Source organism: Martes martes (genome assembly GCF_963455335.1).
Source record: "Martes martes genome assembly, chromosome: 1".
NCBI lineage: Eukaryota > Metazoa > Chordata > Mammalia > Carnivora > Mustelidae > Martes > Martes martes.
In genome coordinates this window covers 169478783-169502326 of record NC_137888.1, presented here as the reverse complement: position 1 = coordinate 169502326, position 23544 = coordinate 169478783, and positions in this window count along the sequence as shown.

Below are 23544 nucleotides of genomic sequence, written 5' to 3'. Positions count from 1 at the left end.
TTAATCCAATAGGTTAGTTAAGTAGAGGCCAGTTAAAAGGGCTTCTGCCATATTTACACATTTTTATATGGTAATATCAATCATGCAAATATAAGTTTCCTTTTTCCTCTTCACTTAGTTGAATTCAACTGCCTACTTGTGGACACATACTCAGTTACATATGGGGAATATCAAGATGAGTGGGGACTGGACCCTGAATGCAAAAAGGGTCATGCAAAGGGGATCACAAACAGCCATCCATATTTTCCACCAAGTGCAAAAACTAATAATAAATGCTTTTACCTATTAGAAATAGGCCCCCATGCGATTTATTTTTATGTTAGCTTTTTTCCCAGTATTTTATGTAATGTTTTACTGTATAATTTAGAGAAAGTGTTTAAAGACATAAGAGCAACTGAAAGCGTGTGCCCTCATCACTAATTGTTAGTCTACATTAGTTACAATCCTTTGAATGTTCTTCATTCAGTTGTGAGGAGGGTTAAATTTAAATCTTTCTCAGTCTCCTGAGATTTCTGAATCATCTCTGTATCTCTGAAAAAAATTGAACAGCATAGCATCTAGTGCTTTATCAGATGGCTTTTTACTTATGAATGTCTAGAGGTCATTTGCCTCACTCATAACTCCACTCCATGACTCGACACCATTATTTGGCCTTCCAGTACTTCTGAGCGATATTTGGCCAATGTTATTTTTTTCTGATTTTCCTTTTTTCCTTCACCTTTTTGAAGTTTTTGTAAACACAAAATGGAATAATTATTTGATGGTTAACATAGTGCAAATTTTTTAAGTCTTTGCAATTAGATTCAGTTTTGTTACATTTCAAAATTAGGAAAGTATTTTACCATTACTTTTTTTTTTTTTAAGATTTTATTTTCTTTAGAGAAAGAATGTGAGTGGGTGGTGGAAGAGGGATGGAAAGAATCTCAAGCAGAGTCCTTGCTGAGTGCAGGACTTGACTCAAGGCTTAATCTCAGGATCCCAAGATCCTGACCTGAGCCTAAGGCAAACCCTTAACTGACTGAGCCACCCAGGTGCCCCAAGAGAATATAAGACTTTAGAGGAAATGTAAATCACCTTTGTTAGCCTCATCTTTCTGCTCATACCTAGCATTTTTTATTCATCTTAATAAAATTGCAAATTCAGTGCCTGACATATACTTGGCACTTAGAAAAGTTTGTTAAATGAATGTAACTGAAGTAACATAATTGCTTATGAAAGACTTCTCTTGTTTTAAGTGGCTTTTTTAATAAGATGTTTTCCATTTTTAAAGAAAGATAATAGAGAATTTTAGAAACAAAAATGTAATGCTAATAGGAACCATAACAATTATCTAGTCCATCTCTTCCAATTTTCAGATGAAACTGACAGCCAAAGAAATTAAGTGATTTAACGAATGGCAAGTTAAACTGACTTCACATTTTTAAGATGTATTACTGAACCATGTGGTTTATTTAGTTCAAAATTTTGATTCAACCAAGTCGTATGAAGTATGTGTAATGATGAAAGCACTGTAATTGAAGTGCTGAGCTTTAAAAATTAAAGAAAAAAAAAAGAATGAAACACAACATTCCTACCCACAAAGAGTTCATAAACTCTGGACTATTATTTGGGAACTACTGAGATTTAATTTTCCAACTCAGAACTGGAATCTGGGCTAGAGATACGGGTTTGAGAATTACTGACAACCAGTTGTTATAACTAAATGCATGTGGTAAATGAGATCACAGAAGAAAAGAAAATAAAACAAAAGAAATAGCTGAACTAAGGGTGGAGTCCTAGTGGTGACTTGTTTATAAGATGAAAGAGTCAAGGGGAAAAAAAAAACACTTAGGACGAGGAAAATCAGAAGATAATAATAGTTCTTTGAAAATGAAGGGACTTAGAAAATCAAGGAGTGAGTGGTGGGCTCTGTTATATACTTTGCAGAAAAACCAATCATGATGGAGACTTAAAAGACAACACTGAAATCAAAAATTCAGAATCTTCAAGGATTCTTGCAAAAGTGCTTTTGCTACTAAGAGGGTAGTAAGTTAAGGGCCGCAATCCAGATTGCAAAGAATTTTGAAAAGAAGAGGTGGACAGGAACATAAAAGTCAAAGATTAACATTTTCCAGAATTTGTTCTGCTAGTAGCTTCATAGGTTTTAATAGCTATTACTTGAAAAATATAAAGAAGTTTGGGGTCAAGATGGCGGAGAAGTAGCAGGCTGAGATGACATCGGGTAGCAGGAGATCAGCTAGATAGCTTATCTAACCATTGTGAACACCTACAAATCCAACGGGAAATCGAAGAGAAGAAGAGCAACAATCCCAGAAACAGAAAATCGATCACTTTCTGAAAGCTCCAACAATTGACTGCTTTCCTCGAGGTGGGACCGCAAACCAGGGAGGCGGGGCTATTGGGCGCTTTGCTCTGAGAGCGCACTGAGGAGCGGAACCCCAAGCTCTCGGCTCCTCCGGGCCGAGAGATTGGGAGGCCGCCATCTTCATTCCCGTCCTCCGGAACTCTACAGAAAGCGCTCAGGGAACAAAAGCTCCCGAAAGCGAACCCGAGCGGATTACTTAGCCCGGCCCCTGGCAAGGGCGGTGCAATTCCGCCTGCGGCAAGGACACTTGAGAATCACTACAACAGGCCCCTCCCCCAGAAGATCAACAAGAAACCGATCCAAAACCAACTTCAGTCACCAAGAACAGCGGAATTCCACAGCAGGAGAAAGCAAATCCTACCTGGACAAAATGACAAGGCGGAAAAACTCACCTCAAAAAAAAAGAACAAGAGGCCGTACCGAAGGCTGGAGACCTAATCAATACAGACATAGGTAGCATGACAGATCTAGAGTTCAGAATGACAATTCTCAAGGTTCTAGCCGGGCTCGAAAAAGGCATAGAAGATATTAGAGAAACCCTCTCCGGAGAGATAAAAGCCCTTTCTGGAGAAATAAAAGAACTAAAATCTAACCAAGTTGAAATCAAAAAAGCTATTCATGAGGTGCAATCAAAAATGGAAGCTCTCACTGCCAGGATAAATGAGGCAGAAGAAAGAATTAGTGACATAGAAGACCAAATGACAGAGAATAAAGAAGCTGAGCAAAAGAGAGACAAACAACTACTGGAACACGAGGAGAGGATTCGAGAGATAAGTGACACCATAAGACGACACAACATTAGAATAATTGGGATTCCAGAAGAAGAAGAAAGAGAGAGGGGAGCAGAAGGTATATTGGAGACAATTATTGGAGAGAATTTCCCTAATATGGCAAAGGGAACAAACATCAAAATCCAGGAGATGCTAAGAACGCCCCTCAAAATCAATAAAAATAGGTCCACACCTCGTCACCTGATAGTAAAATTTACAAGTCTTAGCGACAAAGAGAAAATCCTGAAAGCAGCCCGGGAAAAGAAGTCTGTAACATACAAGGGTAAAAACATTAGATTGGCAGCGGACCTATCCACAGAGACCTGGCAGGCCAGAAAGAACTGGCATGATATATTCAGAGCACTAAACGAGAAAAACATGCAGCCAAGAATACTATATCCGGCTAGGCTATCATTGAAAATAGAAGGAGAGATAAAGAGCTTCCAGGACAAACAAAAGCTGAAAGAATTTGCAAACACCAAACCAGCTCTACAGGAAATATTGAAAGGGGTCCTCTAAGCAAAGAGAGACCCTAAAAGTAGTAGATCAGAAAGAAACAGAAACAATATACAGTAACAATCACCTTACAGGCAATACAATGGCACTAAATTCATATCTCTCAATAGTTACCCTGAATGTTAATGGGCTCAATGCCCCAATCAAAAGACACAGGGTATCAGAATGGATAAAAAAACAAAACCCATCCATATGCTGCCTACAAGAAACTCATTTTAGACCCGAAGACACCTCCAGATTTAAAGTGAGGGGGTGGAAAACAATGTACCATGCTAATGGACATCAGAAGAAAGCTGGGGTGGCAATCCTTATATCAGATCAATTAGATTTTAAGCCAAAGACTATAATAAGAGATGAGGAAGGACACTATATCATACTCAAAGGGTCTGTCCAACAAGAAGATCTAACAATCTTAAATATCTATGCCCCTAACATGGGAGCAGCCAACTATATAAACCAATTAATAACAAAATCAAAGAAATACATCGACAGTAATACAATAATAGCAGGGGACTTTAACACTCCCCTCACTGAAATGGACAGATCATCTAAGCAAAAGATCAACAAGGAAATAAAGGCCTTAAATGACACACTGGACCAGATGGACATCACAGATATATTCAGAACATTCCATCCCAAAGCAACAGAATATACATTCTTCTCTAGTGCACATGGAACATTCTCCAGAATAGACCACATCCTGGGTCATAAATCAGGTCTCAATCGGTACCAAAAGATCGAGATCATTCCCTGCATATTTTCAGACCACAATGCTCTGAAGTTCGAACTCAATCACAAGAGGAAATTTGGAAAGAACGCAAATACATGGAGACTAAACAGCATCCTTCTAAAAAATGAATGGGTCAACCAGGAAATTAAAGAAGAATTGAAAAAATTCATGGAAACAAATGATAATGAAAACACAACAATTCAAAATCTGTGGGACACAACAAAGGCAGTCCTGAGAGGAAAATATATAGCAGTGCAAGCCTTTCTCAAGAAACAAGAAAGGTCTCAAATACACAACCTAACCCTACACCTAAAGGAGCTGGAGAGAGAACAACAAAGAAAGCCTAAACCCAGCAGGAGAAGAGAAATCATAAAGATCAGAGCAGAAATCAATGAAATAGAAACTAAAAAAACAATAGAACAAATCAACAAAACTAGGAGCTGGTTCTTTGAAAGAATTAATAAGATTGATAAGCCCCTGGCCAGACTTATCAAAAAGAAAAGAGAAAGGACGCAAATAAATAAAATCATGAATGAAAGAGGAGAGATCACAACCAACACCAAAGAAATACAAACAATTATAAGAACATACTACGAGCAACTCTATGGCAACAAATTTGACAACCTGGAAGAAATGGATACATTTCTAGAGATGTATAAACTACCACAACTGAACCAGGAAGAAATAGATAACCTGAACAGACCCATAACCAGTAAGGAGATTGAAACAGTCATCAAAAATCTCCAAACAAACAAAAGTCCAGGACCAGACGGCTTCCCAGGGGAATTCTACCAAACATTTAAAGAAGAATTAATTCCTATTCTCCTGAAACTGTTCCAAAAAATAGAAATGGAAGGAAAACTTCCAAACTCATTCTATGAGGCCAGCATCACCTTGATCCCAAAACCAGACAAGGATCCCACCAAAAAAGAGAATTACAGACCAATATCCTTGATGAACACAGATGCGAAAATTCTCACCAAAATACTGGCCAATAGGATCCAACAGTACATTAAAAGGATTATTCACCACGACCAAGTGGGATTTATTCCAGGGCTGCAAGGTTGGTTCAACATCCGCAAATCCATCAATGTGATACAATACATTAATAAAAGAAAGAGTAAGAACCATATGATACTCTCAATAGATGCTGAAAAAGCGTTTGACAAAGTGCAGCATCCCTTCCTGATTAAAACTCTTCAAAGTGTAGGGATAGAAGGCACATACCTCAATATTATCAAAGCCATCTATGAAAAACCCACCGCAAATATCATTCTCAATGGAGAAAAACTGAAAGCTTTTCCGCTAAGGTCAGGAACACGGCAGGGATGTCCGTTATCACCACTGCTGTTCAATATAGTACTAGAAGTCCTAGCCTCAGCAATCAGACAACAAAAAGAAATTAAAGGCATCCAAATCGGCAAAGAAGAAGTCAAACTATCACTCTTTGCAGATGATATGATACTATATGTGGAAAACCCAAAAGGCTCCACTCCAAAACTGCTAGAACTTATACAGGAATTCAGTAAAGTGTCAGGATATAAAGTCAATGCACAGAAATCAGTCGCATTTCTTTACACTAACAACAAGACAGAAGAAAGAGAAATTGAGGAGTCAGTCCCATTTACAATCGTACCCAAAACCATAAGATACCTAGGAATAAATCTAACCAAAGAGGCAAAGAATCTATACTCAGAAAACTATAAAGTACTCATGAAAGAAATTGAGGAAGACACAAAGAAATGGAAAAATATTCCATGCTCATGGATTGGAAGAACAAATATTGTGAAAATGTCTATTCTACCTAAAGCAATCTACACATTTAATGCAATCCCTATCAAAATCCCATCCATTTTTTTTAAAGAAATAGAACAAATAATCCTAAAATTTATATGGAACCAGAAAAGACCTCGAATAGCCAAAGGAATATTGAAAAAGAAAGCCAAAGTCGGTGGTATCACAATTCCAGACTTCAAGCTCTATTACAAAGCTGTCATCATCAAGACAGTATGGTACTGGCACAAAAACAGACATATAGACCAATGGAACAGAATAGAGAGCCCAGAAATAGACCCTCAACTCTATGGTCAACTAATCTTCGACAAAGCAGGAAAGAATATCCAATGGAAAAAAGACAGCCTCTTCAACAAATGGTGCTGGGAAAATTGGACAGCCACATGCAGAAAAATGAAATTGGACTATTTCCTTACACCACACACGAAAATAGACTCAAAGTGGATGAAGGACCTCAATGTGCGAAAGGAATCTATCAAAATCCTTGAGGAGAATGCAGGCAGCAACCTCTTTGACCTCCACCGCAGCAACTTCTTCCTAGGAACATCGCCAAAGGCAACAGAAGCAAGGGCAAAAATGAACTATTGGGATTTCATCAAGATCAAAAGCTTTTGCACAGCAAAGTAAACAGTTAACAAAACCAAAAGACAACTGACAGAATGGGAGAAGATATTTGCAAATGACATATCAGATAAAGGGCTCATATCCAAAATCTATAAAGAGCTTATCAAACTCAATACCCAAAGAACAAATAATCCAGTCAAGAAATGGGCAGAGGACATGAACAGACATTTCTGCAAGGAAGACATCCAGATGGCCAACAGACACATGAAAAAATGCTCCACATCACTCGGCATCAGGGAAATACAAATCAAAACCACAATGAGATACCACCTCACACCAGTCAGAATGGCTAAAATTAACAAGTCAAGAAATGACAGATGCTGGCGAGGATGCGGAGAGAGGGGAACCCTCCTACACTGTTGGTGGGAATGCAAGCTGGTGCAACCACTCTGGAAAACAGTGTGGAGGTTCCTCAAAAAACTGAAAATAGAGCTACCCTACGACCCAGCAATTGCACTCCTGGGTATATATCCTAAAGATACAAACGTGGTGCTCCGAAGGGGCACGTGCACCCGAATGTTTATAGCAGCAATGTCCACAATAGCCAAACTATGGCTAGAACCTAGATGTCCATCAACAGATGAATGGATAAAGAAGATGTGGTATATATACACAATGGAATACTATGCAGCCATCAAAAGACATGAAATCTTGCCATTTGCGACGACGTGGATGGAACTAGAGGGTATCATGCTTAGCGAAATAAGTCAATCGGAGAAATATAACTATCATATGATCTCTTTGATATGAGGAAGTGGAGATGCAAGGTGGGGGGGTTTGGGGGGAGGTAGGAAAAGAAAAAATGAAAAGATGGGATTGGGAGGGAGACAAACCATAAAAGACTCAATCTCAAGAAACAGACTGAGGGTTGCGGGGGGGAAGGGGGACGGGAGAGGGTGGTGGGGAAATGGACATTGGGGAGGGTATGTGCTATGATGAGTGCTGTGAAATGTGTAAACCAGACGATTCACAGACCTGTACCCCTGGGGATAAAAATACATTATATGTTTATTAAAATAAAAAAAATTTTAAAAAAATAAAATAAAAAAAAAGAAAAGTAAAAAAAAAAAAGAAGTTTGGGGCAGAGTTCAATTGTGAAGTATCTTTGGGAAACAATTTAAAAAGTTAATTTTGCTGTAGAACTTCTCAGAAAATTTATTTGGCAATGGGAGTGGGGAATATCACAAAGGGGTATATTTGGTCATCTACTTTCTTAAATAAAAAAGAAAAAATTAACACTTTTTGAGATTAATATTCCACATTAGTCACCTGGGAAATTTTGTTTTGTAATAAAAAGAAGAAACCAAAATGTTTAACATTAATAGAGAGAGAAGGGAAAGAAAGAGCAGGATTTAGAAAAGAACTTTTCCCCAGTTTTGTTGAGATATAATTATGTAACAGTTAAGGTATACAGTGTTGATTTGATACATTTATATATTGCAAAATGATGACCACCATAGTGTTGGCTAACACTTCCCTCATATCACATAATTACAATTTCTTTTTTGTGATGAGAACATTCAAATATATTAAACAGTTTTATTAACTATAATCACCATGCTGTACATTAGATCCCCAGAACTTTTACATATTAAAACTGGAAGTTTGTACTCTGGTTATAATTTCCCCTTTCCCCTCAACCCTCCTGCCTCTGGTAACCACCATTCTATTCTCTCTTTCTACAAGTTGTTTGTTTGTTTGTTTGTTAGATTCCATATATAAATGAGATAATACAGTATATTTCTTTCTGTGTCTGACTTAGTGCACTTAGCATTATGCTCTTAAGGTCTATCCATATTGTCACAAATTGCAGGATGTCCTTCTTTCTCATGACTGAATAATATTTTTGTATGTATCCATCCTACATCTTCTTTATCCATTCATCTATTGAAGGACACTTATGCTGTTATCATGTCTTGGCTACTGTGAATAATGCTACATTGAACATGAGATTGTTGACATCTCTTCAAGATCCTGTTTTCATTTTCTTTGTATATATACGCAGAAGTAGGATTGTTGGATCATGTGGTAGTTCTATTTTTAATTTTTTGAGGAAACTTCATACATTTTCAATAGCAGCTACACCAGTTTATCTTCCCGTCAGCAGTGCACAAGTATTCCCTTTTCTCCACATCCTGTCCATCACTTGTTATCTCTTGGCTTTTGATATAACCACTCTCATGCGCAAGGTGATGTCTTGTGTTTTGATTTGCATTTCCCTGATGATTTGTGATGTTGAGTACATTTTCATGTGCCGGTTGGCCATGTGTAGGTGTTCTTCAGAAAAATATAAGAAGATTGATATCATATAAAGCACTTTTACTGACCACAAGAGTATAGAAATAGAAATCAGTTATAAAGAGAAAACTGAAAAATCCACAAATATTTGGAGATTAAACAACATGCTACAGAACAACCAGTGGAGCAAAGAAGATACAAAAGGGAAACAAACAAAAATCTTCAGACATATGGAATTACAACATATCAAAACCTATGGAATATAGCAAAATGCAACATATTAAAACTTGTAGTACACAGTTCTAAGAAAGACGTTTATATAGTGGTAAACACGTATAGTAAGAAAAAGGAAAGATCTCACATAAACAACCTGACCTTACACCTCAAGGAACTCGTAAAAGAAGAACAAATTATTGTCAAAGTTAAAAGAAGAAAAGAAATAATAAAGATTGGAGCAGAAAGAAATGAAGAAGAGTCTAAAGAGATGGTAGAAATGATCCATGAAACTAATTGCTGGTATTGTGAAAAGAAAACAAAATACATAAACCCTTACCTAGACTTACAAAGAAAGAGAGAGGATTCAAACAAACTTACAAATGAAAGAGGAGATGTGACACTGATACCAAACAAATACAAAGAACATGAAAAGCTACTGAGAACAATTATACATCAACGAATTGGGATGGACTAGAAAAGATGGATAAATTCTTGGTAAGTGCCTTTGCTTGCCTTATATCCCTGCTCATTTTCTGGCCCTCCCAAACCTTATTTGCAAATTTTAGTTTAAACACTGTTAGAAGAATCCTATTAACAACAAAAAGATTGTTTTTTTAGGGTGCCTGGGTGGCTCAGTTGTTAAGCATCTGCATTCAGCTCAGGTCATGATCCCAGGGTCCTAGGATAGAGCCCCACATTAGGCTCCCTGCTCAGTGGGAAGCCTGCTTCTCCCTCTCCCTCTGCTGCTTCCATTTCTGTTCCCTCTCTCACTGTGTCTTTCTCTGTCAAATAAATAAATAAAATATTTTTTAAAATATTGTTTTGTACTTTTTTCCTTTTTTTAAAAAAATTAAAAGAATTTTTCTGTTTATGAGGCTTTTTTTTTCCCCCTATAGCAAATGGATGCTCTAGGGAGTGACCTTCCATCACTTGTCTTTGTCTCAGGAACATGGTTTGCTCTGTGGCTTGGCATTTTAGAGCTGTCCTTTTTTGGCAAGTCTTGAAAAAGCTATCTTTTCACATTATTTGACAGAAGTAAAATGGTACCCTCACCTAAAATGTCACCTGCACTAGATTGGCATTATGCTTGGAAATACAAGTATCAGAATAATTCCCAAAGAGATGTCTCTGTGTTTATCTCCAAAATGTTTCTACATGTTGGTATCTAAAAGGATAGATATTGGTTATTTTATTAGGTCAAACTTTAATCCCTGATAGAGAGCAAAGAATTATAAAAATGGGGCCTAGGACAGATAAATTTTCCTTTAGTCATTAAACATTAGTGCTGGAAAGGAAAATAGAGTTAATTGAATTCTGTGGTTAGTAAAATGAATTTAGAAAAATCCACATTCTGGTACCATTGTGGAGAAAGGAGGTGAGCTAAATTAGCAAGGTTCCTGGTTTCTCAATTTTCTTCCCCTATGGCATTTCTTTGAGTTTCTTTTTACACTGTGGTCTTCTTTATTAGATGCAAAAATATTTGAAATCAATGATCTAAATATTTTATATTGAAAAGGTGGAAAATTAGTTTCGAAGGGATTAAATGATTTTTCCCATATCATAACCCTAATAAAAGACATAATTGAAACTAGGACCATGGTTTCTTGAGTTCAAGTGCATTGTATTTTTTATTTCACTTTTTTATTAAAGATCTAAGAACCCAATTGTAATGTCATGATATATTGGACACGATGTCTTGAAAAAGAAAAAAAAATAGAAAGAATATAGGAAAAAAATTACAAAGAAGATTGAAATTCTTTCTCCATCTGTTTGAATTCATTATAGATATTGAAAGTGATAAAAAATTTAAATAATAGAATTTTGTCCAAAATCCATGGCCTATTAATCCAGATCAGGATTTTTCAACCTCAGCACTACTGAATTTTATTTTATTTTTTTCCCTGTGCGTTATAGGATGTTTAGCAGCATCCCTGGCCTCAACCAACTAGATTTGTGAAGAGATCTCTCAATCATGACAATTGAAAATATCTCCAGACAATGCCAAACATCCACTGGGGGGCAATATCACCTACAGGTAAGAACCACTGATCTAGAGTATCTAATTCAGAATTGAGAGAACTAATTGAAGATATGCTACCATATGTTAGTTATTGTGTGTGTACATGTGTTCCAAGATTTTAAGCAGTACAGTCAGATATTTTCAAAATTTCTAGGGAAATATTTGGGACAATAAGAAATGAGGTAGGTGTGGAAGTCAAGGCTTAATGTGTAGAAATGAAGTGGGATGCATGTGAGTTGATTATATGCCTAGCAGGTATGGTGAGTCAACAAAAATATTTGATATTGTAATTTAATAGAACTCAGTTACCACAAACACTTGTGTGACCCCTTGGCAAAGCAATTAAACTTGAGGGCATGGTGATGGTGACAGAATTTCTTTAAGCTTGCCATTTTGATGCATGCATGTGTTTCAGAGTGGAAAATGGAAAAAGTCATGAAGAAAGGGCTGTCTTGAGGAATGGACTATGATATTCTATGTAACTTCTGCCTTGAACTTACTCCTTTGCTACCTAAAAACAAGAAGATCTGTAAATTAGCTTCCCATTATTACAATAAAAAGGAGTTATATGTTGGTTTCTCCTCTTCCACCTTCCTCTCCTCCTCCTCCTCTTTGTATTTAGTGAGCAACTATTATTTACAGCGCGGATTGCTTTTCTTTTGCCCACATAGTTCTAGTGAGTCTTTCAACCCCTGGATTATCACTTTCTGTGCAAAGCATGACTCAGTTTTGCCCAATATTATTACTTTTAGATATTTTTTGTTTGTTTTATGGCCATTGGCATAGAGATCTCTTTATTACTTTTAGATTTTGACCTTTAATGATCCTGTAAAGGTGGCAATCTGTGATTGTCTTATCTGCCAATGCAAGGAGCCTGGCCACAACAGGAGAGAATAAAACCAACAGTCAAAGAGAAACAAAGCCAAACAACCCTGAAAGACAAACAGCCTCAAGACGTTTTTAAGTACCTGGATCCAGCCATATCTGAAGTTCATTTTTCCCTTTGGACATCCAACAGTATGACTCAACAAAATTATCTCTTTTTGTCTCATCTAGTTTGTGTTAGATTTCTATCATTTACAGTTGAAAAAGTTCTGCTCAGTATAGTGAATATTCCCAGTGAGCAAATGTGGGCAAGGCATTGCAAATACAGAGACAGCAGAGTGGCAGCTAAAGAAGTAAAAGATCAACCGGATAACAGCAAAGGGTAGAAAACCCCTTGAACTTTAATGCAGTGAATAATGAAAAAGTAGCGAGTGTGTGACTTATCTTGCAAGCCTGTTCCTCAAGGACAAGCAAGGCATCAGAGACAAATGACCTCATAACAGATTGAAATAGAGACGATAATGGAGGAGGAAAATGTCCAGAATCAAACCAGTGACTTTGTCCTTCTATTCACCTACTCTTTGCAAATTCTAATGATGGAGGAAAAAGAGTTCAACTCACCTGTGTAAGAGTTGTAACATTTATTTATTCAACCCAACATTTCCAAGTCAACAACCAAGAGGGAGGGATTCTAACTTGATAAAGATTGAGTCTTTGCAGTCTTTATAAAAGATTTTAGTCTAGGGAGAAAAGAAAATTCAAGAAATCATGTACAGCATGATAGCTACTGTGGTGTAGGCAAGCACAGAATGTAATGTGAAATTTACTCTTTTGTTGTGGCTTCTTCAGCTGTAAGTGACAGAAAACAATTCAAACTAACTTAAGTAGGAAAAAACTCTTGTGTGGACATACATTCAGGTACAGCTGAACTCAGGATTTCAAACCATGACACTAGAAATCTGTCTTCTCTCTGCCTCTTAGTTTTGTTTACTTGTGTATTGACTTTACCCCCAGGAAATGTATTTTCATGTGTGGAAAGGACCATGGGTAGCTCTGGGTTAACATCATTAGAGGTCATGAATCCAAAGGTAAAAGTTACCCCTCTTTCCCAAATGATACAGAGTGACTCTGCTTTAGTCTAAGACCCATTTCTGGACCAATCCCTGTATCTAAGCGAATGTGTGGGAGCCTTGTCCATGTTCTGCTTCTGCAGTTGGGTGCTTGGGCCATGAGACTAACAGATATTGCAAGGTAAGGAGAAGTGTGAGAGAGAGTGTTATCTGAAGAAAAAAGAAGCTGTATAGTCAAGATCATTTTTTTAATGTTATCATGTTAATTAACATTGTTATTGTAGATGTGCTTCAGTCTCTTAACCCATCTTGGGTGGGACCTGGGAATTGTTAGGTGACATCTGAACTAACTGTTTAGAAGTGTAGTATTTATATGACCACCACTGAGTTAGGCTGAGAAACAAGAGGATGTATTAGTATAGAGGATTCAGTATAATTAGGTGGGCAAGTTTTGGCGAAATTCACTAATGTCTACATATGTACAAATATTATCTATCATTTAATGAGTATTGATCATGTGCTAGGAATTTACTGAGTAAGCTCTTTAATTTGATCATCTCATTCAGTTCTCCCAAATTTTATAAGGTGAATATTACTCTCCTTCCCAAATTGCAAATGATGTTCAGTAAGTTTAAGCGACTTACCCAACCAGTAAGTGATAGAGAATGTAGTAAATTTACCCAACTAGTAAGTGATAGAGAATGGATTGAAACATGGGAAGCATGAAATAAGAATTTGAATATTTAAGATTCATTTAATATGACTTTGTATTTAGGGTGACCATACATCTTAGCTTAGGCCTCTTATCTTCATGTAACTATTAATAGCCTCCTTTCTACTATAAAAAAAATAATAATGTCCAGATTTGGACAGTAAGTTATATGTTCATCCTAATTCTGCTTCCCTCATTAGTATATATGAACTACCATATATTTTATATATATGCCTTTCATTCAAAATGACTTTGGCAAAACTTTTAGGAGAAGAGCTTCAGATCTGCAGAGAAGTTGCAATGTTAGTACAGAGTGTTCTAATGAACTCCACACCCAGTTTCCCCTATTATTAGCATCTTACATAATTTGTCACAACTAATGACCAGTAGTGACATATTTTTATTAACTAAAGTCCATGCTTAATTCATTTTTTCTTAGTTTTTATTGTTTGTCTTTTGTTGTTGTGTCGTCATTGTTGTTACAAGATCCCATCCAGGATGCTGCATTATATTTAGTCATCATGTCTCCTTAAGGTCCTCTTAATTTTGACAGTTTCTCAAGCTGTCCTTGTTTTTTTGTTTGTTTTGTTTTGTTTTGTTTTTTTTAAAGATATATTTATTTGAGAGAGAGAGAGAGAGAGAGCGGTGGGGAGGGGCAGAGGGAGAGAGAATCTTTAGCAGACTCTCCGCTGAACTTAGAGTCCGGTGTGGGGCTCTGTCTCATGAACCTGAGATCATAACGTGACCCAAAATTAAGAGCCAGATGGTTAACCAACTGAGCCACCAGGCACCTCTGGGCTGTCCTTTTTTTTTAAGATTTTTAATTTTATTTACTTGAGAGAGAGAGTGAGAGAGAGCATGAAAGCAGAGGTCAGAGGGAGAAGCAGACTCCCTGAGTAGCTGGCAGCCCGATGCGGGACTCCATCCAGGGACTCTGGGATCATGACCTGAGCCGCAGGCAGTTGCTTAATCAACTGAGCCACCCAGGTGCCCTGTCCTTGTTTTTGATGACACTGACACTTTTTAAAAGTACTACTCAGATGTTTTGTAGACTGTTTCATAATTGGGATTTTTTTGATGTTTTTCTCACTATTAGAATGGCACTGTGGATTTGGGGGGAAAAAATCACAGAGGTTAAATACCAATTTTATTACATCAAATCAAGGGTAAATACCATCCACACGGCTTACCACTGTTGATGTTAACCTGGATTACCTGGATGAGGTGCTGTTGGACATGTTTTTTCACTGTAAAGTTACTCTTTTAAAATGATTATTAAGCTTTTCAGTGTTTATTTATATGGAGAAAATGCCCTCATCTTAAGTGTATGAATCAATTACCTTTGACAGATACATGAACCCATGTAACTACTATCACAGTTGAGGTTTAGAACCCTCTAAAATTGTTTTAACTTCTGTTAATTCAAGAATTCTTTCAGTTATAATTGAGCCAGAAATATTCCAGCTGTAGCAGACATATTACACAATTTTGAATTGCTCTGAAAACAAATTGCTGGGTTGTTAACTATATTTGATTCTACCAGGTTACTTTTAAGACTGGCTATCTCTCCACATATCTTTTCTGAATGGAATAATTAGGACATGCAGTATTTACCATCCCATGGGCTTAAAACCTTGTCTCATTGTAGAAACATGAGCATGAACACATCTCCTAAGAAAAGGAGATTAAAAAAAAATCACAAGGAACCAATGGTTTCCTTCATAACTGCTGAGTATGTGACAAGATGTGAAGAAGTCTGATCTGACATTGACAAATCTAGCATAGAGAAGACTATTTTGGATCAAATCATGGGATATCTCTTCCTGAAGAACAAGGATGTCAAGCAAGAGAATCCAGTGGTATTTTATATTAAAAAAATTTCTAAGAGTGTACCTGAAGTAGGAGTAAGGCTTTATCAGTGTCTTCTAAAAGCACTTTTATCAATGCCTTTTTGAAAGTATGTGTTACAACATTAACCACTGTTCAATTTATGGGAAAATAATTTTTTATAAGAAGCAACACAAATATAAAAGTTCATGAGGAGACATTATGCAAGTTTATATTTTATCAATAATTATAAAAATCAGGCGTGCCTGGGTGGCTCAGTGGGTTAAAGCCTCTGCCTTTGGCTCAGGTCATGATCCCAGGGTCCTGGGATCGAGCCCCACATCGGGCTCTCTGCTTGGCAGGGAGCCTGCTTCCTCCTCTCTCTCTGCCTGCCTCTCTGTGATCTCCATCTGTCAAATAAATAAATAAAATCTTTAAAAAAATAATAATAATTATAAAAATCATGGCATATAATTAAACCGAGAGAAATGTTAAAATTCAGAAAGGAAAAAAATATCTCTTGAGGTTATACATGCTAAAAATAGATAAGAGAAGAACTGCATAATTTGCCCAGATCAGAGGATTTTTTTAACCTTTTATATAAACTTTATTGAGGTATAATTGAAATAAACAAAAATGCATGCATATTTAATATATTGGTAATGAGTTTATAAACATATCAACTAAGTATGATTTTATATAAGAAACATCACTGCAATCAAGATATAGACCATTTCCATCACCCTGGAAATATCCCTTATTCCCCTATGTTTTCAATCCAGTCCCTGTTCCAAGACCCAGGCTGATCTGCTATCACTGTTTGTTAATTTTGACTCTCCTAGAATTTCATAAAAAGGTGTCATATAGAGTCTTTCTTTTTTAATTTGGTATAATATTTTTAAGATTTATTTGTGATATGTGTATCAGTGGTTTCTTTATTTCTATAGCCAAGTAGTATTCCATTATATGGAAACTCCACAGTATATTTATCCTTTTAATGGTCATTTGAGTTGTTTCCATTTTATAATTATTTTGGATAACACCACCATAAACATAAATCTCTGTGGACATACATTTTTTATTTCCTTGGGTAAAAGTGGAAATGTGGGGGCTGCATGTTGAACTTTATAAGAAACTGAGAAAGAGTTTTCTAAAGTAGTTGTAACGTTTTACATTTTGGCTAGCAGTGGATGAAATTACTAGTTCTTCTGTGTTTTTGCTAACTCAAATGTCTAGTCTTTTTAAATTTAAATTTAAATTTAATTTTAAATTTTTAAATTTTAGTTATTTTAATAGGCAGTAGGATCATTTGTTGATTAAATTCACCAGGGAAACAATCTTAAATTTTCATTGTGTGGAAGAATTTTTACATTTATTTTATTAATCTTATTTAAATAGATTTATTGAGGGAACCTCAAACTCTTTCTCATGTACTCCCTCCCTTTTAAACTTGCTACATGTTCTCTACTGGTGACTCCTCATTTTGCAAGACCCCCATGCAACCCCTAAAGGCTCAGTAAAACACAAATGAAAATACAGAATGGAAAGTTTAATACACTATGGTCGATACTATTTAAAAGAAGCAGCAGTAGGGGTGCCTGGATGGTGTAGTTGGTTGAACATCCAGCTCTGGCTCAAGTCGTGATCTCAGGGTCCTGGTATTGAGGCCCACATCAGGCTCCAAACTCCACAGAGTCTGTTTGAGAATCTCTCTCTCCCTGTCCCTCTGCCCCTCTTGCTTATGCTCTCTCTCTCTAAAATAAATAAATAAATCTTTAAAAAAGAAAAGAAAAGAAAAGAAGCAGCAGAAGCATAGCAAATCAGTGTGCAACAATCTTACCGCACACAACCATGAAAAAAATTTACTTATAAAATTCATCAATTTTAACTATATGACTTAATCATTTTTAGTAACTTTACCATCAAAATAAATGTGCAACCATCAACATAAATCAGTTTTAGAACATTTTTGTTCCCCCGATAAGATCCTTTATACACATTTCAGGTTAATCTCCATTCCTACCACTGCCCCAGGCAATCACATGAAGGTTTTAATCATAAAGGAAATTTGAAAGACAAGCTTTTCCATTTGTTCCTTCTTTTTTGAGTCAGTTTTGTTGTTTCTTAAAATGCATTTGTCCATTTAATTAACAATTATTTAATATAAATTTTTCAGTACATTTCCTTATTCTTTTCATAAGTCTAGGATCTAGAGTGATTTTTTTTCCTTTTTTTTTTTAAAGATTTTATTTATTTGTCAGAGAGAGAGAGAGCGCAAGTGTGCAAGCAGGGGGAGCCACAGGCAGAGGGAGAAGCAGGCTCCCGCTGAGCAAAGACTAGATCCCAGGACCTGAGCTAAAGGCAGATAGCTAACTGGCTGAGCCACCCAGGTGCTGCCCCCTGCCTGCCCGTTTTTGTTGTTGTTGTTTTTGGTTTGTTTGTTTTGTTTTGTTTTGGGCTTTTTAGAGTGATCTTTTTCATTTTATATTAGTCATTTCTTTCTTTTTTCTTTTTTCTTTTTTTTTAATATTTTATTTATTTATTTGACAGAGAGCTAGAGAGAGAGAGCACAAGCAAGCAGAGTGGCAGGGAGAGGAGGAGAGAGAGAAGCAGGCCCTCTGCTGAGCAGGGACTCGATCCCAGGACCCTGGAATCATGATGCAAGCCGAAGGCAGCCGCTTAACCAACTGAACCACCCAGGCACCCCTCTTTTTTCTTTTTTCTTAATCTGCCCACTGAATTTTTCTGATCTTTACAAGGAATAGCTTGTGGCATTATTGATTTTTCTCTTTTTGCCCCTTTCTATTTCATTGACTTATGCTCTTTATTCTTTATTTATTTCTACTTACAGTGGCTTTAATTTATTTTATTTTTCCAGTTTCTAATGCCAAATCTGATTATTGAATTTAATATATATATATATTTTTCTCATATAAGGATTTAAGTTATAAATCTCTCCCTAAGGGCTACTTTAGCTGTACTCAACAAATTTTGACAGAATGTTTTCATTATCATTTAAAAATAATTTATCTGGGTATTTTTGTTTGAACTGTTATTTGGAAGTGTATTATTTGATTTTTATATATTAGGGGAATTTTTCAGATACTTTGTTACTGATTTTTAAGTTAATGACATTATCAGAATGAGTTCAGTACTTTAAATGTACTGTGACTTGTCTGTGGAACAATATGTGGTCTATCTTGATTGATGCCTTGTGTTTCTTCAAGTTCATCTCTCTTCTTATACAGTGTGCACCTGCTGTTACACTCCTGCAGTGAATTTCAAAGAATGTATTTTTCAGCTCTAGACATTCCATTTGGCTCATCTTGTATTTTTTCTACTTCTCTCCTCATTGTATTCATATTTTCCTCAAATTCTTGAATATACTTACACTAGCTGTTTATATTCCTTTGTATTGTTGTGTCACAAACTACCACAAATTCAGTGGCATTGAAACAGCACTCGTTTATTTCACAGCTCTGTAGATACAGAAGTATGGGTGAGCTCGGCTGGGTTCTTTCCTGAGCCTCTCACAAGTCTCAAGTCAAAGCAGCAGTCACTGAGGCTACTCAGTTACCTGAAGGCTCTGGGGGAAGAATCTACTTCCAGGCTTATTCATGTTATTAATAGAATTCAGTTCCTTGCAACTGTAGGGCTGATGTCCCTTTTGTCTTGTTGGCTATCATCCAGGGGCCAGACAGATGCTAGGGCCACTCTCAAGTATACATATGGCTTCCTTCCTTTTAGTAACAAAGAACCTCCATCATGTTGGATCCCTCTCAACATTTACAGTCTCTCTGATTTAATCTTTTACAAGCAGTCAAAGCAAAGTCTCTGCCTTTAAAGGACTTATGTGATTAAGTTAGGCTCACCTGGATAATGTTGAAGGACACAGAAGTTGATTTAGATGGCTATGTTTGGGGATTTTGAAAATAGAGCTACTATAAAATATAAAATACTCAGTTAATATTTACTGAAACATATCATACCTTGATAGATTGGGTTAAAGAATACACTAATACTGTAGTAAAAGAGATACTTGGAAATTAGGAAGGAGGACATGCCCTTGGTTTACTTCAAATGAGGTGTTGAACTTGAAACTTGATGTAGGCAAGTGTTGTACTTGGCAGTTTCAAAGTTTAAGGATAGGGCTCCAACTGGTTGGGAGTAGCAGCTCAGTAAGATGTAATAGAGTGAGACACAAGGAGGAAGTCCTGACAAAAATAGGGCAGCTTGTTCAGGACCTTAATGTACAATAGAGGTATTCATAGCCACATGAATACCTAGATGGCTGATTGAGAACAGATATGCCCTACCTCTTGTTATAACTGTACACATGAGTGTAGGAAGGGGTAGAAGGCAGGAATTGGGCAAAAGAATACTTACTGTCCACTGGACATACCCTGAAGATACTTCACATAGGAGGAACAATCTTAGAAACACTCTGCTGATAGGGATCAGTGTCTAATACATAGACAGACAAGAGAGTGTAGTAGTTAAAAGCATGATTAGTCAACTTAAAGATGGATGTAAACTCTGCTTTTTGTACCCATGAGTTAGGGGGCAGAATAACTAAAACACAAACCTTGGAAGTAGACTTCCTTATCCCTGGTGCTTCCTAGATTTATGTCCTTGGCAAGTCTCTTAAATTTGTACCTTAACTTCTTTATCTGAAATATGAGAGTAATGATAATACCTACTTTACATGCACTGGGGATTAAATAAATCCTCGGTTTATTATGAGGATTAAATAAACCAACATATGTATACCATTAGAACAGTACCTGGGGCATAGTAAGTGCAAGATAAGTATTAGCCATTCTAATTATTTCTCGTGTAAAATTAGGATAATAATAATAGTAGCTCTTTTATAGGTTTAACATAGAGTTTAAATGAGTCACTGCATATCAACTGCCCATTCTAGTGCCTAATAGATAGTAGGTGCTTAATAAAACAGACTAAACCTCACACATTGGTCATGGTTGATTCAAGAAAACCAGGAGATTGAACTATAAGGTTCAAATGTGCCATTGCTCATAGATAAGCAGGAGTCACAAATATAAGGGTGTGATTATTCCAAGTAATGAAGCAAATTCTACTACTTTAGAATTACTACTAGCTGTAGATAGGTAAAATAACACACCCTATATATCTTACAGACATGCAAAAACCTGTACTATTGCTACAGAGATGAACATAAGTTATAGTTTGAAGGGGATTTTACAATCTATCAGTTATAATTTTACTTTTCATTCAACTGGTCATTTGAAATCACTATCATTTGGAGCTTGATATCATATGGTCAGGGTCTGGATTCCCATTAAGAGCAAACTCTAAAATTAATACACTCCCATGTCAGAGTTCGAAACTTTCTATAGATCATTCTCATGGGAATCTAAAAATCAGTAGCTGTTTTTCTTTTAATCTTTTAATCATGTGCTTATCTTTAAGCAGTAAATTAACATCTTCAATTTTGAGATACCCAACTCAAATGAATTACTAGTCTGAGCAGAGAATGGTATATATTGGTGACAAAATGGAATGTTCAAAAACAAAATCAGCTTCAGGCAGTGCTGGATCTTGGGTTCCAGATGATCTCATAAGGGTTCTACCTTTTTCTTTACACCTTTAATCTGCTTTCCTGTGTGGATTAGTTTATTCTCATACAGACTTTGTTCATGTGGTAGGAAAAATGGGAATCTCCACTTTCTATCTTCATAGATAAGAAGTCAAGAGGAATAGATCTGCCTTCTTTCAATATTATTCATCAAATCTCAGGTCCTTTACCTGTCCTTGAATTCTTCAGCCTCATCAGGGGAGGGGAGATCTCACTTCTGTCAACCCTGCATCTGAGTTTGAGTTGGTAAGGCATTATGATTGATAGCTCCAACCCAACTCATAGAGGCTGAAAAGTGTTCTTTTCCAAAAGAATAGTTGATGATGTTACCAAAGGAACAGCAGGAATTTCCTCCCCTATCAACATAGAGGGTATAAAAAATCAGAATTTCTTAACTAGATGGGATCAGGAAGTAGATGTTGGGTGACACAAGATGTCTACTCAAATAAGTATGGCAGGAAAGTATAGCAGATGAAAGAGAACATATTTTCTTTTTCTCTCTTCTCTTTCTTTTTCCATGAAATGACCTCCACTCAGTTGTGCAATGCACATGTAAGATTGTATTAAATAAACAAACAAGGAAAACAATAAAAACAATAAAACAATACAAAACAAACAAAACAATAAAAACAAAACACAACTATGGCTGAAGATTTAGATAAAGGTTGGAAGAATAGCCTGACTATCTTAGCAGCAATAGCAGGAGTAGCAGCAGGTAAGGCGGACAACATCGTAAATTACAAATTGGATTTAAATAGAGAAGGAATTGGAAGTGGAGACATTATTTTCTGTAGAAATATGATGGGCAGAGAACAATGAAAAAAATAAAACTGAGATGATTAAGAAAACAGAGTGCTGAAAAGATAAAATTAAGACTGAGCCCTTAACTTGAGTTACACATTTTTAAATTAATCCTTGGGTGAGGACAGATTAAGGACTACACAAAACCAAGCTTGTGAACACACTTTATGATGTATGATCCTTGGGCCTAAAACTAGATTCTCTTCCAGTTAAGTGTGATGCTAGAATGATGACTGGCCTGGCCCAGTTTTAGATTAACCAGACTTACAGATAAGATTTTTGATTCATAAAATCTCAGAAAAACAAAAAACAAATACTGTGTCACCTGTTAGGTTCCAGATCCTATGCTCTGTGGCTAAAGATATAAAGATGAATTATATACTATAAGTACTGGATATCTGTAGATTTTGCAATCTCATCATCACTTCCCTGTTTCTCTGGTAACAGATCACTCTTTCCATTTGTTTAAAATGGTGCTAGTATCTGGATTCTGCCCTTCCTCAACCAGACGATGATACTGGTCCAAGAATTAACACTGGACTCAGGAAGAACCAATGGAAGCCTTCTTTTACAGTTAATCAAGAGCTTTAAGGTTAGAGTATTTCAATCTTGGGCAATTTTTGTAAAACAAAATTATTTTGAAATCTACTAATTATCCTTTAAGTTCTAGAAATTTCATTTCATGACTAAGAGGGCAGCAAATTATCTGATACCATTTCTGCTCTGCCCACTTTGTGTTTCAGTCACTGTCAAAAAAGGCAGTGGGGAATGGCAAAACCAGTTCTGATTCATTCAACACATGAGTGCTTCTTAGGTACAAAACACCATTCTAAACATTGTCCAGGAGAAAAACATAAATAGTACCAGCCCTTACCCTCAAGGGTCTTACAGCGTGGCAAGGGAAATAAGACACGAAGACAGATGCCTGCAATAAAATGAAGATAGTGATTGCTGCCAGATGTTTAGAGAGAATGAGCAAAGCAAAGAGAGAACACAGAATAAGGCAACATTCAGTAGTCAGCCAAGAAATATTTATTGAACAATCATAAGATGTGAAATGGACACGGAAGAGTAAAATGTGGACTGGGATAATGGGCAGGAGAAAAATCAGGTGACATGACTTGTTACTCAACTTTCTAAATATGTCTTTTGTCACCAAGTTCATAATAAGTATCCTTAAATTAAAAGCTGAATAAAGATATTGTTCTCTGAAATACAGGCTGGGGCAATGATGCTTAAATAGTAGGATAGTAGTACTTGTGTCCCCAAGTATGCCTTCCTATTGATTTCTTCTCTTTCCCTTTCCACATTAGCTGATGGTACCTCAAGATACACATTTCAGGTCTTCCACCCTTTTTGAGCTTGTGTTTTAGAACAGGTGAATTAGAACAAGATCTTCTTGGCTTCAAACCACAGAAA